Raw genomic sequence first — 13,574 nt, 5'->3', positions numbered from 1 at the left:
TGATTCAGTATTTATCTGAGAATGTGCATACATTGGCGGCCAGAGTCATCGGTTACCAAGACCAGCCCACCACCTAAGCTCTTTGTTACAGCATACTAAATGGAGAAAGTTGCTTGAATGTTGACTTAGCCCATGTCTTTTCACTGTCTCTGTCACATTGTTTGCCTTGAAAGGTAGCACAGTGGCTATTTCTGCACCAGAACAAGATGAAATGAACTTTGTCCACAAGCTGTTCAAGTGAAACGAGAAAGACTGGTTGGTAAAATTTACTCAAGGCTCTTGCTGGTGTCCCATCAGACTGCGTCATCACATGGAAAGACGTGTCAAGCACTGTAATCCCTTATCTGTGGAAAATCGGTGACAGTCTATAGTTGGGGCTGGGTAGCCTCTAGTTGATAAACTACAAATCTCAGCAATTTAGCAGACCATGGGTTCTTTGCAGCTGCAAATTCTGCAAATCCTTTGGATTAAAGGAACACCTTCTTAATTATAGTCCCGCAATGCTTGAGGCTACTGAGAGTAACATACTGCAGTACATAGTTTTTCGGCTTCTGAAAATCTTGTGACTGTTGTTGACACAGTTGCACTGAATCTTCAGAAAATTAGTTTTTGAACAAAAAAAGTTGTGAATGAATTTCTGTCTCTTGCTTGTTTTATATAAAGTCTTATTCTGCTTGCAATCTGATGCATATTTATCATATCTGAAAAATGAATTTATTGCATCTGAAAAAGCTTTGTAATTAATATACCCTTAGCCATAACCTGACCGTCCATCAGACCCGTAATCTTACCCCCTAACCAGACCCGAAATCTCAGCTTGGCCCCTAAGTTCCAATAAAGGGTATCTGAAGCCAAAGTCTTTTTTTTGGTTTTGGATAGAGTAGGGAAGGGTTAGAACCATTTGTATTTTTATCTGCCCCCACTGGTAACCATTATCACTTAGATAGAAATTGATTAAACATATTAAAGTTTTAGAGTTGTCACTCTTCCCAGTGACAACCGTCTACGACGGGATGTCCACTTATTTTAAATAGATCTTTATGTGAGCCCTCACCTCATAAAATAACCTATTCAGTTTAAAATAGAAATGTAAGTGAAAATGAAGTGAAGAGATATAAAAAAAATTGTAGATAACTTTTTTCTCTTTTTTATAAGTAATCACATAACATTTGTTCTCAGCTGCATAAGAGCTAGGGGAGGAGAAACAACAGTACACACATCTTCCCATGCTGCGTTCTCCTGCTTAGTGTGGTCTGTTTTTAGTAGGAAAGCAGAGGGGACTGGCAGAAACACCAGAGATTTCATACAAAGGAAGCAATACAAAGAGAACAGGATACTTTTCCATACAAGTACATGGTACAGCAGGCACATACCAGAAATATGAAATGTTGGGTTCATATAATCTGTAGCCTCCCTGGCGGTATTCCCGAGTGTAGCTCGGGGTAAAGTTTCAGTACCACAAGCGGTAACCCTGAGCTACATTTGGGAATACCATGCAGCGCTGCTCCGCGATCCCTCAGTCACTTACCTTGTCCTGCGCTCCCGCGATGTCCCTCCTGCAGTGTCCCCGGCAATGTAATCCGGCGAATGCCGGCATCTGTCATCTGGGTTCCGTCCCCTGCGAGCGCCGGGATGTACGGGGGACGGAACGGCGGGAAATTTAAAAGTGACAAAAGTGACATTTACTAAAATCACATAGTATAACATTCCTGTATCAAACCATTTCACATACATTTTGTCCCGAGTGCTTTGTCCAGCGCCCTGCCTGCATTTTTACTGTTCTTTCTGCCTGGGAACTGAGAAACGTCCATGGCGTCCAAAAAGAGTCCCTTTAGGTCAAAATCGGTTTTAGACCAGCTAGAGAACAGCGATAGTAAATCAGAACCACTTGCAGAATTGAGTGATAATGATTCGTGGGGGAAATTCGTCATCAGACACTGAAAATGATTTTGCGACTTTGCTCAGTGATGTGCGAACTTGGCGCTCTATTTCTATTTTTGGTTTGATTATATTATTGAATTAAATTTATTATTATATTATTTTTTATGATTATTTATTAAATTATAATTCATGATTTCGTGTTTCAAGGTTTATCCTACCCGGGATGTTTACTAGACTCTTGTTTGGACAGATTTCAGTGAGTTATTCCTAAGAATTACAGGCCTACAATATAAAATGCCAAATTTCCATGCAAAATAATGGTACCGCTTTCAGCACCAAAAATCTGAAATAATCAGACCGCCAGGGAGTTTAAAGAACTAAACCTAATTACTAAAATCTCATATCATTTTTAATATGTTAATTGCAATTAAAAAAGTAATTTTGCAATCTTTTCTAATCTAATCAAAATAATATCAAGTGAGCCTGCCATGAAGGACCTTGTTCAGGCACCGGTTATTATTGAGTGACAATGATCTCTCCCTGTGTGCCAAATCAAAACCCCATTGAAGTCAATGGGAGCAAAATTGTAAAGATCAGTTCTGAGCATTTTCTAAGGCAAGGCTAATAGGCAAGGGATTGTCAAACAAATGTCACCGGGGCTGAGCACTGCCCTGGGGAACAGGTACCAAGAGAAAAAATTCTGTTTGGTGGGTAGCAGTTCTTTTAAGTAATTCTTAAAAGCAACATTAAAAATGCAAAAGGTCAATAAATAATGTGATTGGGGGATGTCCTGACCCTGCCTATGAAGTGGTGCATCTCTAGGATGTATACAATCTATTACAGCAGCACTGACGGTTACAAAGAAAAAAATGTGTTTAAAAACCGCTTAAAGACTGCAATACATATACAAACGTTGTCGTTGTCAAGTGGTTTACCGGGGTTATGGCTGAAAAAAAATCATATTTAAAATATAATATACATAATATAATCATATTGTTTTTTTCAACAAACAGCCAGCTTTCTGCTGAAAGTGGCCATAGCACTGCCCCCCCCCCCCCCCTCCGCCTCTTGCCGGTGTTTCTCGGGCTCAGCGTTAACACCGGCCGGCCCGAGAAATGATCAGATGGTCCGGCCTGCTGAAGATGGAGGCGATGAAAGACTCTATGGTCTTTGATCTCCTCTATCATGATTGAGGACCGGACGTAAACACATTTTTTTCTTTTTTAACGCAAAAGTTCAAAAAAAGTTTTTTCTTTATTCGTTTGCTTTTAAAAGGTAACAAAGTGATTTGGGATATTTTTTGAGCTGAGATCTCTTCTTAAAGAGGACCTGTCATGCATATTTCTAGAGGAATAAAAGTGATTTAAAAAAAAAATTTGAAGGGACAGTGTAAAAATGAAAAAGAAAACGAACGCACGCAGAAACGAACGCATATGTAAATCGCACACACATATGTAAACGTGTTTGCCGCACACGTGAGGTATCGCCGCGATTGTTAGAGCGAGATCAGTAATTTTAGCACTAGACCTCTTCTGTAACTCTACACAGGTAACTTGTAAAAAATTTAAAAAATTTTAAGTACTCTCAATGGTTGCCATTTCGTGAGCATGCACAATTTTAAAGCGTCACATGCAGCGGGCATTCTGAGGGGAACTGACTTGGTGTCACTGACATCCCCAGTGACACCAATACAGTGATCAGTGCTTAAAAAAGCACTGTCACTGTACTAATGGCACTGGGCAGGAAGGGGTTAACATGATGGGTGATCAAAGTGTTAACTGTGTGCTGTTTCACAGTAAGTTCTGTGTGTGGGCTTCACTGTAATCACAGTGTGCACGAGCTGACAGGGAGGAGAACTGTATTGTTTACATACAGTTCTCCTCCCCGTCGGAGATGCTCAACAATCACCGGGCACCAGCGAGTAATCACCGACTGGGACCCAGTAATTGACAGCCGTGGCGGCGCCCCTTATCCGGAAATGCAAAATCACGTATATATACGTGATTTTGCACACCTGTGCCGCCCTGTAGCAGTATATCTGCCTACTTCTAGGTTTCTTTTGCATGTGCACAAAGCATGGATGAGAAACAAAGAGATCTTATAGTAAAAGCAACACATATTACACATAGTTAGGCACACATTTAACCCCTTGATCGCCCTGCATGTTAACCCCTTCCCAGCCAGTGTCATTAATACAGTTAAAGGGTATAGTATTATCACTGAGCACTGTATTAAAGTCACCAATGATGTCAGTGGCAGTCAGTGGCAGATTGCCCGTCACACTCCCACAGGCCTCATTATAAATCACTGATCACCGCCATTAGTAGTAATATATAAAAAATAATTCCAGTATTTATCCATAGATTGTAAGCACTATAACTTTCATGCAAACCAATCAATATACATGTATTGGGATTTTTTTTTTTATCAAAGACTTGTAGCAGAATACATTTTTGCCTAAATATATGAAGAAATTAAATTTTAAGAAATTGTTTTGTATTATTTGTAACGTAAAAAAAATTGTTCTTTTTTCAGTATTTCTTTTTTTTCTGGCTCAGTGGTTGTGGTAGTCTGTCACAGGAAGGGGGTTAATGGAATATGGAAGCTTCATTTATTATTAAGAGGGCCCCCCGATACCCCCCCAGTCACAAAAACAAATGTAAATATTAAAATTAAAAAAAAAACAAAAACAAAAAAAAAAGTTTTTTATGTTGTTAAAAAAAATTGTCCCACAATCTACAATCATGTAATCCAGCGAGGCAGATCCACATCAGTCATGAAGATCAATGTTCATCCACAGTTGTCTGTGTCTCCTTCTTGCAGAGACAAACAATCCCACCATTGACAGTGACAGGGAGTGGTGAAAAATTTCCCCTATAGGGTCACAGATGAGAAAAAAAAACAAATGCTAACCCTAATGCTTCCTTGTGCAGCTAAGGGAAGGTAAAACCACGGTTTTACCGCCCCCCAAATGCCCACCTGAATCTGCGCTTACAGCAATGTAGGGCTATGTACAGGTCATGTGCACAATGCTGTGGTTCACAGCTGTGCAAAAATTAAACAGCACGCCACATTTGTCGGAAGTAACCGCAGCCAATCGCGTTCAATACAAGTCAATGGGGCAGCACTGCAACCGTGTGCATTTACAGGGTTAAATCAGGTGTTGAGGAGGTGACACAACATCTCCTCACCGGCTCTCAAATACCTTCTGAACAGCGATGCAGTGATGGCTCTTCAGAGGGCACCGTGCTAGTGAATGAGCCCATACTCTTAAATGTCCACTCTATAATATTTTATAGTATGTCGGGGTTGATGCTTCACTGTGTACAATTTTCTTAAGCAATTTTTTTATTTTTGTGATTGTGTTGCAAAGTTTCTTACCTGGCGATCCTGCCACTAACAGCACTTCCTTTTGCAGGCTGACAACACTAAGCCACTGCCATACAATTAGCACTAGTGTTGTCAGGCTGCCAAGCACACTCCTTAAGCTGTCCATTGGACTACCTTTCTGAAAGACCTGATAGGCAGCCCAAAGGCAGACTGAAGGAGCGCGCATAGCAGGCTGACAACATTGCTGTGAATTGTAAGGCAGTGGCCTGGTGTTGTCAGCCTGTATTGGGAAGTTAGTGGCAGGGTCTCCAAGTAAGAAACTTTGCAATAAATATACAAACTTGGTTGACTCAACACACCTGTACCCAATGAGACGTGATGCTAAACATACCAAAAAATAGATTTTTGGTTTTTTAGCTTCAGACATGAAAAATGAAGCATATCCCTCTATAGTGTGTACTTGTCTCAATTAAAAGCATAAGTGTCATTTCTATCTGCTGCTTTTTTCCTTTGCTATCTGTCACTTCTGACAAGTTTTCCTAACACCAAGAGAAAAATGGTGACAGGGGAGGGACATCCAGCAGATTGACAGCCTCAGCTCTGTTCCTGTGAGCTGTGTGGAAGGAAGGGGGGGTGTCTCTTCCCTCCAATCAGCTTTCAGAGTTCTCCTCACGGAGATCTGCAGAGTGTAATATCAGCTCTCCATCCACTTCTTCTGAACAAGATAAGCTTTATAAATTTAGCATTTTGAAAAGATGTAGAACAGACTGCAGACAGACAGGTACAACTTATGTAGGAGGATTTTTTTCAACTCTGTGTGTCATCTGAGGCCAGTCACTTCACCGCAGGGGCGGACTGACAACTCATGGGGCCCCCGGGCAATAGGGGATCATGGGGCCCCTGTGTCCTTGCCCAAACTCAAAAAAGCCTACGAAAAAGGTACCAGGGGCATCTCATGGGGCCCCCTACTGACCCCGGGCCCTCAGGCAGTGCCCGAGCTTCCAAATGGTCAGTCCGCCTCTGCTTCACTGGGTATATGGAAGGGTTAACAACCACTTTACTCTAAAGTGTTACTAAACCCCGGACCCTGCATTCACTATATCTGGTCTCCCCGGACCCTGCATTCACTATACCTGGTCTCCCAGGACCCTGCATTCACTATATCTGGTCTCCCAGGACCCTGCATTCACTATATCTGGTCTCCCCGGACACTGCATTCACTATATCTGGTCTCCCCGGACCTTGCATTCACTATATCCGGTCTCCCCGGACCCTGCATTCACTATATCTGGTCTCCTAGGACCCTGCATTCACTATACAGTATCTGGTCTCCCAGGACCCTGCATTCACTATATCCGGTCTCCCCAGACCCTGCATTCACTTTATCTGGTCTCCCCGGACCCTGCATTCACTATATCTGGTCTCCCCGGACCCTGCATTCACTTATCCGGTCTCCCCGGACCCTGCATTCACTATATCTGGTCTCCCAGGACCCTGCATTCACTATACAGTATCTGGTCTCCCAGGACCCTGCATTCACAATATCCGGTCTCCCCAGACCCTGCATTCACTAAATCTGGTCTCCTCGGACCCTGCATTCACTATATTTGCTCTCCCCGGACCCTGCATTCACTATACATGGTCTCCCACAGTACACACAACATGGAAATGCAATTATTTTAGTAAACATAAACTGCTAAATACCTTTTCTCATCAGCAGTTTTGTGACTTATATCAGTGTCCTGCCGAGCACTGGTCAAAGCTTGTAGGAGGAGTTTTCATTCTCCTCTGACTGTCCAATGAGGCTGCATAACCCCCTGACCCTCTGTCTGGACAGTGCTGATTGGTCCTGTGTTGATGACATGCACCCTCCCGAAGAATAAAAAACTCTCTAGCAATAAACACTAAACTGAGCATGTGCAGAGTGCCTCCTAGGGCTCTGTACTATCAGCAGATGGATTGGGAACAGTAGCAGAAGGGGAGGATCAGAGAAGAAAAGATCAAACAGCCTTTTTACACCATGCAGAGGATTAACCCCTTAGGTTCCACAGTGAGTATAACAAGCATGCTTTACTGCATATACAGACTGATTTTACTGTTGTGGGTTTAGTAACACTTAAAAGCTAATTCTTGGTGTGATGGAAATAAAGGAGTAAGGCTCCATGCACACTAGCGTTTATCTTAAGCTAAAACAATGCTGGGAAAATGCTGGATTAAAAACGCTGCTAATAGCATTTTTTAGTAGCATTTTAGTAGCCTTTAGGAGCATTAGCGTTTTTACAGTACAGTAGAGGAAAAAAAAAGCTAGCTAAAAAAGCGGTTAGGAGCGTTTTAGTAGCGTTTAGCATTTTTTTCTGCTGGAATAATGTTCCAAAAAACTCTACAAAACGATTTTTTTTTCTGCTCCTAGATGTTGAAGCTCAAAAAATGGTAATAGCCCAAAGTAGTGTGCATGGACACATAGGATAGCAGTCTGTAGCTTCTAGGAGCAGAAAAATATATACTGATACTAGCTTCTAGGGGCAGAAAAATATATACTGATAATAGCTTCTAGGAGCAGAAAAATATATACTAATAGCTTCTAGGGGCAGAAAAATATATACTGATAATAGCTTCTAGGGGCAGAAAAATATATACTGATAATAGCTTCTAGGGGCAGAAAAATATATACTGATAATAGCTTCTAGGAGCAGAAAAATATATACTGATAATAGCTTCTAGGGGCAGAAAAATATATACTGATAATAGCTTCTAGGAGCAGAAAAATATATACTGATAATAGCTTCTATGGGCAGAAAAATATATACTGATACTTGCTTCTATGGGCAGAAAAATATATACTGTTAATAGCTTCTAGGGGCAGAAAAACATATACTGATAATAGCTTCTAGGGGCAGAAAAATATATACTAATAATAGCTTCTAGGGGCAGAAAAATATATACTGATACTAGCTTCTAGGGGCAGAAAAATATATACTGATAATAGCTTCTAGGGGCAGAAAAATATATACTGATAATAGCTTCTAGGGGCAGAAAAACATATACTGATAATAGCTTCTAGGGGCAGAAAAATATATACTGATAATAGCTTCTAGGGGCAGAAAAATATATACTGATACTAGCTTCTAGGAGCAGAAAAATATATACCGATAATAGCTTCTAGGAGCAGCTAGTGTGCAGGGAGCCTAAATGATCTGGCTATGGATGGGTAAAGAAGAGAGAGGCTAAAACACCTTTCCTGGAGCAAATGATGCTCTGCGCTCTTTTTCATGTGATCAAAAGTTAAGGAGTTCAATTGCCGTATGTAGAGCTCAGGTTGGCTGATACATCCTTTCAGTAGAGATCATGTGACCACATACCAGCTGATCCTTTGTTTCTTTCTAGACAGATTGCTTTTCAAGGCAATGACGTCTGCCATAGCCAACCTCTCTGTCTGAAAAAGGCGACTTCCCTGGCTGTCCCTGATGTCAATACTTTCTAAATCCCCCTAGAACAAATATTCATATCTACAGTTGTGTCCAAAATTATTCAACCCCCAATGCTGTAAAGGGGTTTAGGGACTATAGTGTACATTTGGAATTGTATTCAGAATCAAATCCTACAAGGACGTTGTAACTACCCAAATGCAACTAAAATGACATCAATTGTTTATGTAATACAGTAGTAAATGGTTCTTATGTGGTTTCTTCATTGCCACAATTATTCAACCCCTTAAAGACTACCACTCTGAAGAACAGAGGTTCATACAGGTGCTTTCCATCAGGTATTGAAAACACCTGTGGATGTCACCGAGCAGCAATCAAGCATAATAAGCACCAATTAGGCAGCTTTAAAATGACTGTGATACTCAGCTCCTTCTAGACATTTACTGGTGTGGTTACAAACATGGTGAAGGCAAGAGAATGGTCCAGGAAGACAAGAGAAGAGGTGATTTCTCTTCACAGGAAGGGCAATGTCTATAAGAAGATTGCAAAGATGTTAAACATACCAAGAGACACCTTAGGAAGCATCATTCGCAAATTCAAGGCAAAGGGCACTGTTGAAACGCTACCTGGTCGTGGCAGAAAGAAGATGCTGACTTCGACTGCTGTGCGCTACCTGAAGTGTAGAGTGGAGAGAAGTCCCCGTGTGACTGCTGAGGAACTGAGAAAAGATTTGTCAGATGTGGGTACAGAAGTTTCAGCCCAGACAATAAGACGCACACTGCGTAATGAAGGCCTCCGTGCCAGAACTCCCAGGCGTACCCCCTTGCTGTCTCCAAAGAATAAGAAGAGTCGACTGCAGTATGCCAAAAGCCATGTGGACAAACCACAAAAGTTGTGGGATAGTGTTCTGTGGACTGATGAAACAAAATTAGAACTGTTTGGGCCCATGGATCAACGCTATGTTTGGAGGAGGAAGAACAAGGCCTATGATGAAAAGAACACCTTGCCTACTGTGAAGCATGGTGGAGGGTCAATCATGCTTTGGGGCTGTTTTGCTTCTGCAGGTACAGGGAAGCTTCAGCGTGTGCAAGGTACCATGAATTCTCTTCAGTACCAGGAGATATTGGATGGAAACGTGATGCAGTCCGTCACACACCTGAGGCTTGGGAGACGTTGGACCTTTCAACAGGACAATGATCCCAAGCATACCTCCAAGTCCACTAGAGCATGGTTGCAGAGGAAAGGCTGGAACATTTTGGAGTGGCCATCGCAGTCACCAGACTTAAATCCGATTGAGAACCTCTGGTGGGACTTAAAGAAAGCAGTTGCAGTGCGCAAGCCTAAGAATGTGACTGAACTGGAGGCCTTTGCCCATGAAGAATGGGCGAAGATACCCGTAGATCGCTGCAAGACACTTGTGTCAAGCTATGCTTCACGTTTAAAAGCTGTTATAACTGTAAAAGGATGCTGTACTAAGTACTAAGATTGAATGTCACTTGGGGGTTGAATAAAACTGATAATGCTGTGAGCACAGAAAAGACATTTGTGGTTATTTCATTATAACTGTTATGTTATATTTGTCTGACCTACAAGTGCCTCTTTAATGTAAATGTAAGCAAGATGACTGAATGATCAAAAGCAATGTCAAACTGGCCAAAACACTCAATTTCAGTGGGGGTTGAATAATTTTGGACACAACTGTACTTATCCAGATCTGCTCACATTCGGGGTTTGTGATTCAGAAAGTTTTGAAGCCGTGGACAGCGAGGGAACTGCTGAGGTTGCATAAGTGTCATGTGAGGAAGGAAGGGCTTCACAGATCTAGAGACAGTCCTGGCCCTGACTTGGGGCAAATCATAGCAATAAGCCAAGACATCCCCTTTACACAGACAACAGTCATGAAGGAAATGATCATCTCCACCTCTCTCCAGAAAGGATCAGTAGCAGAGGCGTCCCTAGGGTTGGTGTCACCCGGTGCGGTAACACTTGGTGACACCCCCTCCGACGATCCCCGCAGAATGGATTGAATCTGCGGATTGAGTATAATGGATTGGACTCCGATCCATTATGCTCAATCTGAAGATCTGATCCATCCTGTGGGGATCATCGGCTTTCTTTACAACTTACCTTTTTCTTGGAGTGGGTCCGGTGTCACCCCGTATAGGTTGCATGCCTACGATCCCCGCAGGATCGTCGGCATGCAACCTATAAGGGGTGACACCGGACCCGCTCCAAGAAAAGGTAAGTTGTAAAGAAAGCCGACGATCCCCGCAGGATGGATCCGATCCATCCTGCAGGGATCGTCGGCTTTCTTTACAACGTACCTTTTTGTGGAGCAGGTCCGGTGTCACCCCTTGCGGTCAGTATCACCTGGTGTGGACTGCACCCCCCGCACCTGCCTCGGGACGCCACTGATCAGTAGACTTCCATCTCATCTCTATTAGGCACCCCCACAAGGGATTCTTTTTTTTGGAAAGAAAGATAATGCAGAAGCATTGGGGACCTTTTGTGCTGGCCATGTCCATTGACTACTGATCAGAATGGACATGATCAAATTGTTGGCTTAATGTAAGCCAAATGGTATGGATTCAAAAGGTGTGGGTCTAAATAATTCCGTTTTGCCTGCCGAATCTTCTACGACCCGCATTCCTTGCTAAATTGAAGCCATATAGTATAAATCGATTAAATTGTATGGATCAGTATAATATACATCTGAATGGTATAGGTGCAAATAATTCAGTTTTGCCTCCCAGAGCTTCATGGACCCACATTTGGCCGAATGGTTTGTATCCAAATGGAATGCATTTGAATACTACGAATCAGTATGATATGGATCCGAATGGTATACAGTAGGTCTAAATAATTCAGTTTTGCCTCCCGGAGTTTCTTGGACCAACTTTCCTTGCTAAATTGGAGCCAAATTATATGGATCCAATTTGAATGGTATGGATCAGTATGATATGAATCCGAATGGTATAGGTCCAAAGAATTCAGTTTTGGCTCCCGGAGTTTCTTGGACCAAGATTCCTTGCTAAATTGTAGCCAAAATGGTATGGATCCAAATAATATGGATTACAATGGTAGGGATCAGAATAGTATGGATCCATATAATTCAGTTTTGTCTCCCAGAGCTTATTGGACCCTGCTTCCTTCCTGAATTGGAGCCGAATGGTTTGTATCCAAATGGAATGAATTTGAATGGTATGGATCAGTATGATATGCATCCGAATGGTATGGATCCAAATAATTCAGTTTTGCTTAAGAGTGCTTATTGGACGCATGTTAGGTCTATGGGCAGGAGGACGTCGACAGACGTGTCCATTTACATCTGACTACCTCTGATCCATCACATTTCCGAAAGATGGAAAAGGACGTAGACCTTTCCATTCTTTTTCTGGACCTAGATGGACTCAGAGGTAATCGCATATAAAAGGACGCAGGTCCATTTAAATCCACCTGCCACTAGCATGGAACATCAGTTCAGATCCCCCTAAACAGCCGACAGGTGGATCTGATCAGGCCAAAAGGTTCACTAAAAGAACACTCCATGACAGAAGTTAGATAGAAGAACGCAAAAAATTAGATCTTATCGGTATAACCTGCATGAGATACTCAGCCTACCAGTGTCAGGCTAAAACTGAAATATTATTGGGTAGACTAATCCTTTACAACTTGATCTGATACCTATCCATCCACCTGGACAATAAATCATGAGCACCCCACACTAACATTTCCATACAGTCTACTCCATGGCGTACTCTCTACCCCTCAGCCAGCTGGATCCCCATTGCTTACCTTTGTGCGTCTTCAGGTGTTAAGCGTTCAGCTATGAATAACCTGCAGTCATATCTATACTGGAAGGTGTGGCGTACTGTGTGACTTTACAAGGTGCATGTGATTGGACAAAGGGAAGTGGCTAGACTGACACAAACAAGTTCTACATGCTCATTGTGTGTTCCTGAAGATGAAGGAAAGACATCTCCTTCGACAGGTAAGAGAACATTCCTCCAGCTACGGCACCATCCCATCGGATCAAGGCAGCTGGAAGGTGCATTTCAAAGAAAGCTCCAATTATATGGAACCATTTCATGTCATTGCTACTGAAGACTTTTTTTGTTTGCTATATAATGTTTTATTTATATATATATATATATATATATATATATATATATATATATATATACACATACACATACACACACTCTTTTTTTTATTTTCTTTCATTCAATTCTGCAGCCACCAATCATTTTGTGTGACTGCCAAAAAATGTCCTCCTTGCAAACTTAGTAACAGTATTTTGTGTTTTCAGGTCTCAGCTTAAAGCATATCTAAACCCAAAAGCAAAAATTGATAGTATTGTAGCTTACTGGTCCTTAGATGTAGTGGCTGCATCAGGGGCGGACTGACCATTTGGAAACTCGGGCACTGCCCGAGGGCTCGGGGTCAGTAGGGGGCCCCATGAGATGCCCCTGGTACCTTTTTCATAGGCTTTTTTGAGTTTGGGCAAGGACACAGGGGCCCCATGATCCCCTATTGCCCGAGGGTCCGATGAGTTGTCAGTCCGCCCCTGGGCTGCATTAGTTTTCTCTTTTTCACACTGTTCCTTTGTGTTAACCTGGTGGTCTTGCCATTACCCCACTTCCTGTCCCAGGGTGACTATACTGAGCAGCTTTTTTACCCTAGAGCTGGGAGTGAGTTAGGACTGCATGACACCTCCCTCTCCTATCCATAACAGTGGGAGGAGTTTTGTGGTCCACAATGATAGCAGGGAACAATTTTAACTGATAACAGTTCAGAGAGCAAAGGATGCTATCAGCTCACATGATTTCTAGCTGGATGAACAGCTTTTTATTTTTCATTTGCGTTTGCCAAACAGATGTAATAAAACCCTTTCAATGGTATTTATAGACCAAAAGAGTGCAAGTAAGGAAAATGTAT

The 13,574-nt window shown here is 42.2% G+C and overlaps 1 protein-coding gene across 1 annotated transcript in view; it reads right to left on the bottom strand.

The window, feature by feature from the left end:
* Window positions 1–12,480, bottom strand: part of LOC149457640 (phospholipid-transporting ATPase IC-like) — a 135,801-nt gene extending 123,321 nt beyond the window's left edge. The window contains exon 1 of the mRNA XM_089683445.1: window positions 12,432–12,480. The gene's annotated coding sequence lies outside the window, so the exon portion shown is untranslated. The remainder of the gene's footprint in view (window positions 1–12,431) is intronic.
* Between the last annotated feature and the right edge of the window lie 1,094 nt (window positions 12,481–13,574).

Source organism: Staurois parvus, unplaced genomic scaffold (genome assembly GCF_062004578.1).
Source record: "Staurois parvus isolate SC_StPar_1 unplaced genomic scaffold, SC_StPar_1.0 ptg000310l, whole genome shotgun sequence".
In the NCBI taxonomy this organism is placed as follows: Eukaryota; Metazoa; Chordata; class Amphibia; order Anura; family Ranidae; genus Staurois; species Staurois parvus.
Note: the sequence above shows the minus strand (reverse complement) of the source record. Positions and strands in the feature narration are given on the sequence as shown.